At 25.2% G+C, this 8,521-nt stretch overlaps 1 long non-coding RNA gene across 1 annotated transcript; it reads right to left on the bottom strand.

Moving 5' to 3' along the window:
* Nucleotides 1-2,059: 2,059 nt before the first annotated feature.
* On the bottom strand, nt 2,060-2,309 carry LOC111638463. Its single transcript, XR_002758878.1, has 2 exons — nt 2,220-2,309; nt 2,060-2,137 (listed from the first exon to the last, which is right to left on the bottom strand). It is a non-coding gene; the product is annotated as an uncharacterized LOC111638463 (long non-coding RNA).
* Between the last annotated feature and the right edge of the window lie 6,212 nt (nt 2,310-8,521).

The raw sequence follows: 8,521 nt of genomic DNA, 5'->3' as shown, positions 1-8,521 counted from the left end.
ATATTCAATTTATATTAAACTATGGATAATCACAATTTCAAATTTCAAAACACTCTTTTATTACTTCGTAATTTAATAATATCAATTAACAAATAAATCTTAATTAAAACAAATTATTTAATCTGAAAATTAAAAAAAAAATTGTAAAGTATTAAATTGGGCAGGTGGCGCTTTAAATCTTTGGAAAGTTTTTCGTCTCCTTGGAGATGCAAAGCCTTTAAGTAAATAATATTTTGATAATTATTAAACAAAACAACGAAATTATATTTAGATTAACATAAACACCATTATGCATATAACTGAAAAGGTGTTAGAATATTTGTAATATTAAAAAAATAATGTTTAAATTCAATCAAACCATACTGAACCTATGTCCGTCTTAAGCCTAAACTAAATTGGCCTACTGTTCTGTTAAAGATACAAATCCTGGTAGGTGTTTTTTTTTCTCTTCTTCTTTTTTTTAAATCTTTCTACATATTTGTTACAAAAAATACAACAAAAATTATCATTATATATATATATATATGCAGTTATATAATGAAAAGTTTAATTCATTATTTTTTTGTCACTGTTATATAATTGTGAATTGTAAATACATCATTTATAATGGTCTTATCTGATAAAATCAAAGGAAAAATTTGATAAATAGTAACAGACATGTTTAAAATGTATAATAAAAAATGAAATTGTTTAAAATATGTTACATATATTAGTAATAATGTAAATATGAAATCTGTGTTTAAGTTTTATATTATTAATAAAACCTGACTTTTATATAATTTATTATGATGAATATCATAATAAATATTTCTGTTGAGGGTTTATATCTTTTACCATTTTCTTTTTAACAAATGAAATACATGAAATATTTCTTTATTAATTGAAAGTAACTTTAATGATTTTATTTTCTGTTAGTAATTACATAGAGGCGTAAATCACTACAGGTCCTATAAGTTGTTTTTTGGCCCATCTTCTCAATTGTCCTATTTACTTTATAGATATGTATAAAATAAAGTATAAGCCATTTCAACTGCACGTGTTATTGTAATTATGGTTATTTAATTGAAAATCAATACAGCCTTTTCAAGAATGAATTTTTTGAAAAAGCTCTGTATGTTTTCAATAATGAAATTAAGTAAGTTAAAAGAGAAGTTGTTATACTTCATGTTTGATATTTTATTGAGGTAATAACAAAAAATAAATTTATGGCTTTATTTTTCTTCCAAACCATATATATATCTCTAGCTTTTCAAGGTGTATGAGAGTATTCTGATTGCAAGTAGCAGTCAGATTCCATCTACATATGCTTGGATTTGGTGTTCTGTGGCCAGGATGGCTACAGATGTGGTCATGTAATTCCCCTTTTTGTATCAAGGTTACATGTTCTTCTTTTAAACATTTTGAGCAGACATGTTGTGATGCCAATGTACATTGTTAATATAATTGTTATCCAGTTCCTACATTGTTTATATGTTAATTATTTTCATTTCACAGCTGGTTAACAATCCTTAAAAGCTGAAAAAAACAGACTGTAATTGTTTATCTTTTCATAAAGTGTTTCAAGAACAGATGTGGAAAATTATCTAATGGACTTGGATCTAATTATCTAATCTTGGGCCTAGAGCCATAGTTTGTGCACCATTAATCTATGTAAAAAAACTTTAATTATATTTGTAAAAATTTGCAGAAATATTAAAATTTAAAACTTGGAATTTTTTTTACCTAATATGGTCTTTGAATTTTTCAATTATTGTGGATGAAATACATTCAATGTAATGCGATGTTCATTAAAAATATTTTCATAAAATCTAGTATATCTAACAAATATGATGATATACAATACATGTAAAAGTAAAAGTACATTTTTATTACATTGGTATATACTTTTTGAAACAGATAGCAAACTATAAACATATATCAAAAAAGAATTTAAGAATTAATTAAAATTTCTGGATATTTTTTCCAAATTAATGTGAAAGTTACTTTATGATACTTTTTACATTTAAAATATTAACATTACCCACATTGATTGGAGCATCTTCCTACCAAATGAATTTTGAGCCCAAGGACATTCAATGTCAGGATCAAGATTTGCTTTCAATTTTGGATTAGCAATATGAGAACATATTGACCACATCTAAAACAAAGTTCATATTATAAAGTTATAAGAAAAAGAAATAAAATTTTTAATTATTATGATAAACTATGTTAATACTAACCTGCACAAGATCTCGGCGACCCACTTCAGCAGCTTTAGAAGCATTTTTTGTGCATTGAGTAGCTATATCTTCATCATTTAGCCTAAATAAAAATATAATTTTTTATACATTAATCTTTGTTTATACACAACTAATGAAATTCTGTTATTAGGTTTCATTAAGTAGAAATTTAGTTAGTTTTCTATATGCAAAATAAAAGATTAATCAGCATGAAAATTGTTTATAAAACCAAAATTCATTACTTTATTGTAATATTTGAGGAATTTCACTGCTCTAAAGTTTATTTCACTGTTTTATGTTTAAACAAGATAATGCAGACATTTCTCAACTTATAGCAAGGTTTCACTCTAATTACTATTGGGAGAATTTCCTATGGATGTTTTAGAGTTCACCCATAGGAAATTTGTAATTTTTCCAAATTTATAGTAGTGTGTGTGCAGAATAATTTTTTTGGAAAGTTATTACCAGTTATGCCTATTGTATTAATAATTCAAAAGTTTTTAATTAAAACTAATACAGGTATACCTCACCTTACGTCGGTAATTGGTTCCAGGAGAACCACTTAAGTCGAAAAATGACGTATGTCGAATTTACTTGTCTCCAAATCTACTTGCCACTAGACTAAACCATAAATTACCAATTCTCGTTCTATATTTTATTTATTAATGCATTTTTAATAATATATGGTTAATAAGGATCTATTTTAAGCTTACAAACAAATAAATTTTAGTTTTTAATATAGTACAGAAAAAAGTAATTTAAATTTACGAATGCATGTACTGTAAATACAGTATATACTTGNAAAACTACGTAATTACTATAAAATACCCCAAATATGTCAGACCAATTCAGAACTGGAGTTTAAATCAAGTCTAAAAAATCTTAATAAAACGGATCTATATAAAATTTACAACTATTTTGTAAAAGTTTCAGAACGATACTATTTGTCAAATCAAAATTAATGTCTGTACAATCATCCGCTGTCGTGGAAAAGCAGATGATTCACCACATTTGTAAAGATAATTGATGTCTAAACAAAATAAGAATTAAATTGTAGTTTTATATTTTAAATTTTAAATTTACTATTTCTAATTGTATTTCTTTCAAATAATTTGTAAAATTCCCCCTTAACAGAGAAATTGTTCTCTATTGTTAAAACTAACACTGTATTAAACTGTATGCGCATAATAAAATATTGATGATGATGATGATGATATTATACGTATGGCTAATATGGAGTTTCATTATTATTCTGTATTTTTCTTTGTTTAGCATTAATCACAAGCTGCTATCAGTTGTAGTTTTAATACAAATTATTTTAGTGATATTATCTTGATACTATTTTAAGCATCTTGCTTATTTTAAAATTATACAAAATTTTCTTAAAACTTATAAACAATTTCTTGAACTATATTAGTGAAATTAAAATATTAATTTTAGTTTCTGAAGTTTTTATATTTAAAAACTTATTATTTTTTTTTATTTTTGGAAATGAATTCTATATCTTTAGAACTATATAAGATTAGTTTAAAATTACAATTTGGAACAATAATTCTTTGACATTGTGAATAAAATCAAATTATTTATATGAAATATTTTTGTTTTCAATGCAAAAATTATAATGTTTTAATGTATAAAATAATCATGAGTTTTAAATAAAATTAAATGGAAATGTTGTAACCTTGTTTATATAGCAATCAGTTTTTAGTAACTTCAACAATTTTCAAATTTAAAATTTTTGTCCATTACAATAAGGATTTGATATTAAATTTTTAAACTAACTATATATTTTGTTAGCTAATATTTAGGTTGATTAATTTTAATAAGAATAATAATCAAGTATTAAAGATTTTTTAAAAAATTTTCTGTAAAAAACAATACATTCAGATTTAATAAGGTAGAATATTTAAACCATGTAAATTTGTATTAAAACTTTTTTGAATTATCTATTTTTATTTAAAATTATATTAATATTTAGAAGTTTATTTCTAATTTTTTTTTTCAAAATAAGCCTTCAAATGTAAAACAAATTTAAAAACTAAATGTAAAGTACAAAAACAATTTTAGGTTAAATTTAATTCTTGTTTAGTAGATTTTTAAAATAAAATTTAATTTTAATATTAACAGAAAGAATATGTAATTGGTTTAAATAATATAAATATTTAATATAAATTCTGTTTTAACATATTTCAGATTAATTATATTTTAAAATGCAAAAGATTTCTGAAGTATTTTATAAAATATAAAAATATATTAATTAAACATTTCTACTAACTTTAAGCCCTAACATAAATAACTGGTTTAAGTTAGTAGAAATGTTTAATGAAATTTAAGGGCAAAAAGTAAAAAACAATACATATAAAAATATATTTATTATATAAGTAATTAAACAAAAATCTAACGTATTAGTTTTTTATTTTATTTTATTTTAGTCATGGATTCTCACAGTTGGGACCAAAGTGCCTTACATCATATATCAAGACCAGTTCATAACAGATCAGAAGAAGAGAATTCTGAGGGAAAAGAAAGGAAGATCTATATGAATGAAGAAGAAATGAATAAGAGAGATGTAAGAATATTAAAATATATATAAGAGTACTTAAAATTTTATTATATTAATTTTTTTTAACCTCAGTAAATTTTAAGAATAATGTAAGAACTACTTAATTTTCCAAAAAAACAGAAAACATTAACAAACATTTAAAGCAGGCTTGGACAACCCAAATTGTTTTGTGGTCCACTTTGATTACGCCATAACATTACGGTGGGCCACAATTTAAGCAAACATCATTTAAAAAAGTAAACAAATACGAAATGAATAAGATTTTATTGTTATACCAAGAGTTCGTACTCACACTTGCACATTATAACAATGACACATGCAAATTTTCATTTATTTAATTGTTTTGGTATACATATAACAGAAAACAAAAGTTTTAATAGATATATAACTTAATATCGCTTAGTGGGCCACACAATTTAACATGACAGGCCATGGGTTGGCCAGGCCTGATTTAAAGAGTGACTTGTAAACATTTATTAGAATTCCTATTTTATCTATGGAGTCGATTTTTACAAAGATTTAACAATTTTTTAATATATATTATTGAAATTAAAATATTAATTTTAGTTTATTTTTATATAAGTAATATTTATTTAATTATATAAGTACTTTATGGTATTGACAGTTTTTTGTTGTATATTTTTGAATATGAAATAATAATGAAATTGAACTATTAATAAAGATATTTTTATGTAGATTTATGAAATTATAATTGGTAATATAGATCTTGAGTGTAATATATTAAAAAATGTTTCTATTTGAGAAAATTTATTTTCATAAGTAGATCTGAGTTGAAGTTTTTGATTTGGTAAATTTAAAAAAATCTATTAAATTTTTATTGTAATACATATTAATGTATTTTATTGAACTAATTTTAATAACTAGTGAATTCATATTTAGATTTAAAGATGTTTTTATCATATTTATACCATACCAAAATAGGGTCAATGTGGGTAAATATGAGACACTTTTCAAAACTTTTGTAACAGCATTTGTTAGTATCAGTATTTTACAAAGAGAAATATATGACAAGGTCTACAAATGGTGTTAAAATCTAATGGAGTATTCATTTTTTCTGTATGTATGAGAAATGTTGAGCAAAAATTTTTCCACATTTCATATTTTACTTTCAAAAGCTAAAATTTGAGACACTGGGAGTCAAAAAATAAGACACCCATTATATCACCATAAAGACATTATATGCCAACAGGGAGGTTAATAATCAGGTACTACAGGTTAAATGCAAATTTTTGTATAAAACATTGCTATATGATATTTAGTTCCCAAGATATATAATTTTTAAAAAGATTTTTTGTACAGCTTATTTTCTTGACATTTTCACATGAAAATTTTTAATTGGAGTAAGTAGATAATATTAAATATTCATCATTGAAAATTACTCTGTAGTTGTGTACAATATAAAAGTGTAAAATAAAACAAAATTTTAAAGACAGGCCTAGGCCTAAGTGATTTTATTAATCTTTTTGAACAAAGTATATTATACCAACTATTTTATATTACTAATAGTAAATACATATGGTATAGGCCTAAATTAAATGTTTAAAGAATAAAAAAATAACTAAACTGGGATAATAATTCAGCAGGCTATAGGAAAGGAAGAAAAAGGAAAAATACAGTATAACACAAATTAGTAAATACACTTTTTTCACAAATATTTTGGATGCACTGTGTCCTCCTTCAGCAGAAGACAAACTACTCTCCTTTCTCCTCTCCTATAATGAATTATTAATAGTAAACACAAAAGCTTTATTCAATGGGCTGTTAAAAATAATGGTCTATTAAAAGAGATATTAACATACAAAAAGTAATAAGCCTACCACTAATTAAAGAAAATTTACATATCTAGCCTAGTCTAAATAAAATAGGCCTACAGAAAAACTGGCAGACTTAAACTGGAACTATATATACTAAACCAGGCATGGCCAACATATGGCCCGCAGGCCAGATCCAGCTTGTCTAATGAATTTATGTGGCCCGCGATCAATCTTTCAATATTAGGTATTGAAGTCCAAATAACTAAAAAAAAAAGGGTCAACAACTCACTGTGAGTTTAGAGTTAACCCTCCATTACAAATCTCATAAGTACAGCATAGAGTGTTGATAAAGCATGATAATGTGAAAAATTGTACCTGTAATTTCTATCTACAATTCAGTCTCTACGGGGTGACACCACAATGAGATCTCGCACCACCTCAGAATCTTCCTAGGGCAGCCTCTGGTTCGGCCCATGGAAAAAGTTTTCTTTCCAATTTGGCCTGGGGACAAAAACTGTTGGTCACCCCTGTACTAAACCAACAACTTGACACCTAAATGCAAATTCCAGCAAATAATGAACAAATAAAATTTAATGTTCAAATGTTTTTGGCTGTCTTTCAGAGGCCCTCATCAGTAATGAATGCACAAAACACAAAAAAATAGTTCTATCTTTTGAAAATTTCTAACTTTTCATAAGTTAAAAATTTTCAAGTAGCTATCATAAGGAAAGTTAGAAATTTTCAAAAGATAGAACTATTTTTTTGTGTTTTGTGCATTAATTTCTGATGAGGGTCTCTGAAAGACAGCTGAAAATGTTTGAACATTAAATTTTATTTGTTCATTATTTGCTGGAATTTGCATTTAGGTGTCAAGTTGTTGGTTTAAATAGGCCTACACCAAAATAAAACATTTTAGGAACAATTGATTATTTATTTAATTAGCATGGAATAAAAATAATGAAGAAAAAACTATAGCCATGCTGTTTTCTGTGTGTTAACATTAAGGTTAAATTAGGTGTAGACCTATTACATTTTAAAAATATTAACAGGCTGAACTTAAATAAAAAAAGTTTCATGGAAATTAACGACTGGTTAAAAAATGAGACATCAGATTTTATTTCCTATGGTGTGTGTCATTTTCTATCTCATTTTGAAATGCACAAAACTCAGACAAAAGATATATGCAATAAAAACAACTAGCAGCTGAAAGCTGCATTTATATACCACATACAAATTTCTAATTAAATATCCATGTCTTTTACAGACATATACAGAGCAAAAGTTAGTTGAACTGACAGAAAAGTTTTTGCACCTGTTTTTGTAGTGTTTCTTAAAAATTAAAAAGACTCAATGAAACCATAGTCATTTTCATTCAGAAAAGTTATATGTTAAAAAGCACTAAATAAACTTAATAGTGTGTTAGTACAGGACAGATCCGATATAGATTAAGTCAAATTTCACAACTGTCTCATATTTTCCAATTTTTCAGACTGTTTCATATTTACCCACATTGACTTTATTTAAGTGATGGTGATTTAAGGCTGTGTTAATGCAATAGTTTCTACAGTAGCAATAATCATAATGATTTTGTTTTGGATTGTGAATTTTTTTTCTGACTAAATAAGATCTTTAAATTATTTGGATGGCATCATTGGTAATATATTACACTAATTTCCCATAACTTTAAATTCAAATTTTAGTGGAACTAGACTTTTAAAGTTTCTCTAATTTGTAATTCATTACTTTTAATACTAGTTGTACATTAAATTTTGTCAGTAACAATAACAAGATAATTACAGTAGAGCCTCGATTATTCGACCACCTATCAACCGTCCCCTCGGTTAACCGACCGTCCTAGTCGGCAAATTTCAAATGTCCGCTATTGATGTGGCGCTACAATATTTGGCTATGTCTTGGCTACTTTAATATTATTTTTACGTGTTTTAGCTGGCAACACTCATTCG

Source organism: Centruroides sculpturatus, unplaced genomic scaffold, assembly GCF_000671375.1.
Source record: "Centruroides sculpturatus isolate CEXI.00-Female unplaced genomic scaffold, Cexi_2.0 scaffold1204, whole genome shotgun sequence".
Classification (NCBI taxonomy): Eukaryota; Metazoa; Arthropoda; class Arachnida; order Scorpiones; family Buthidae; genus Centruroides; species Centruroides sculpturatus.
This window is presented reverse-complemented; position numbering and strand designations above follow the sequence as displayed.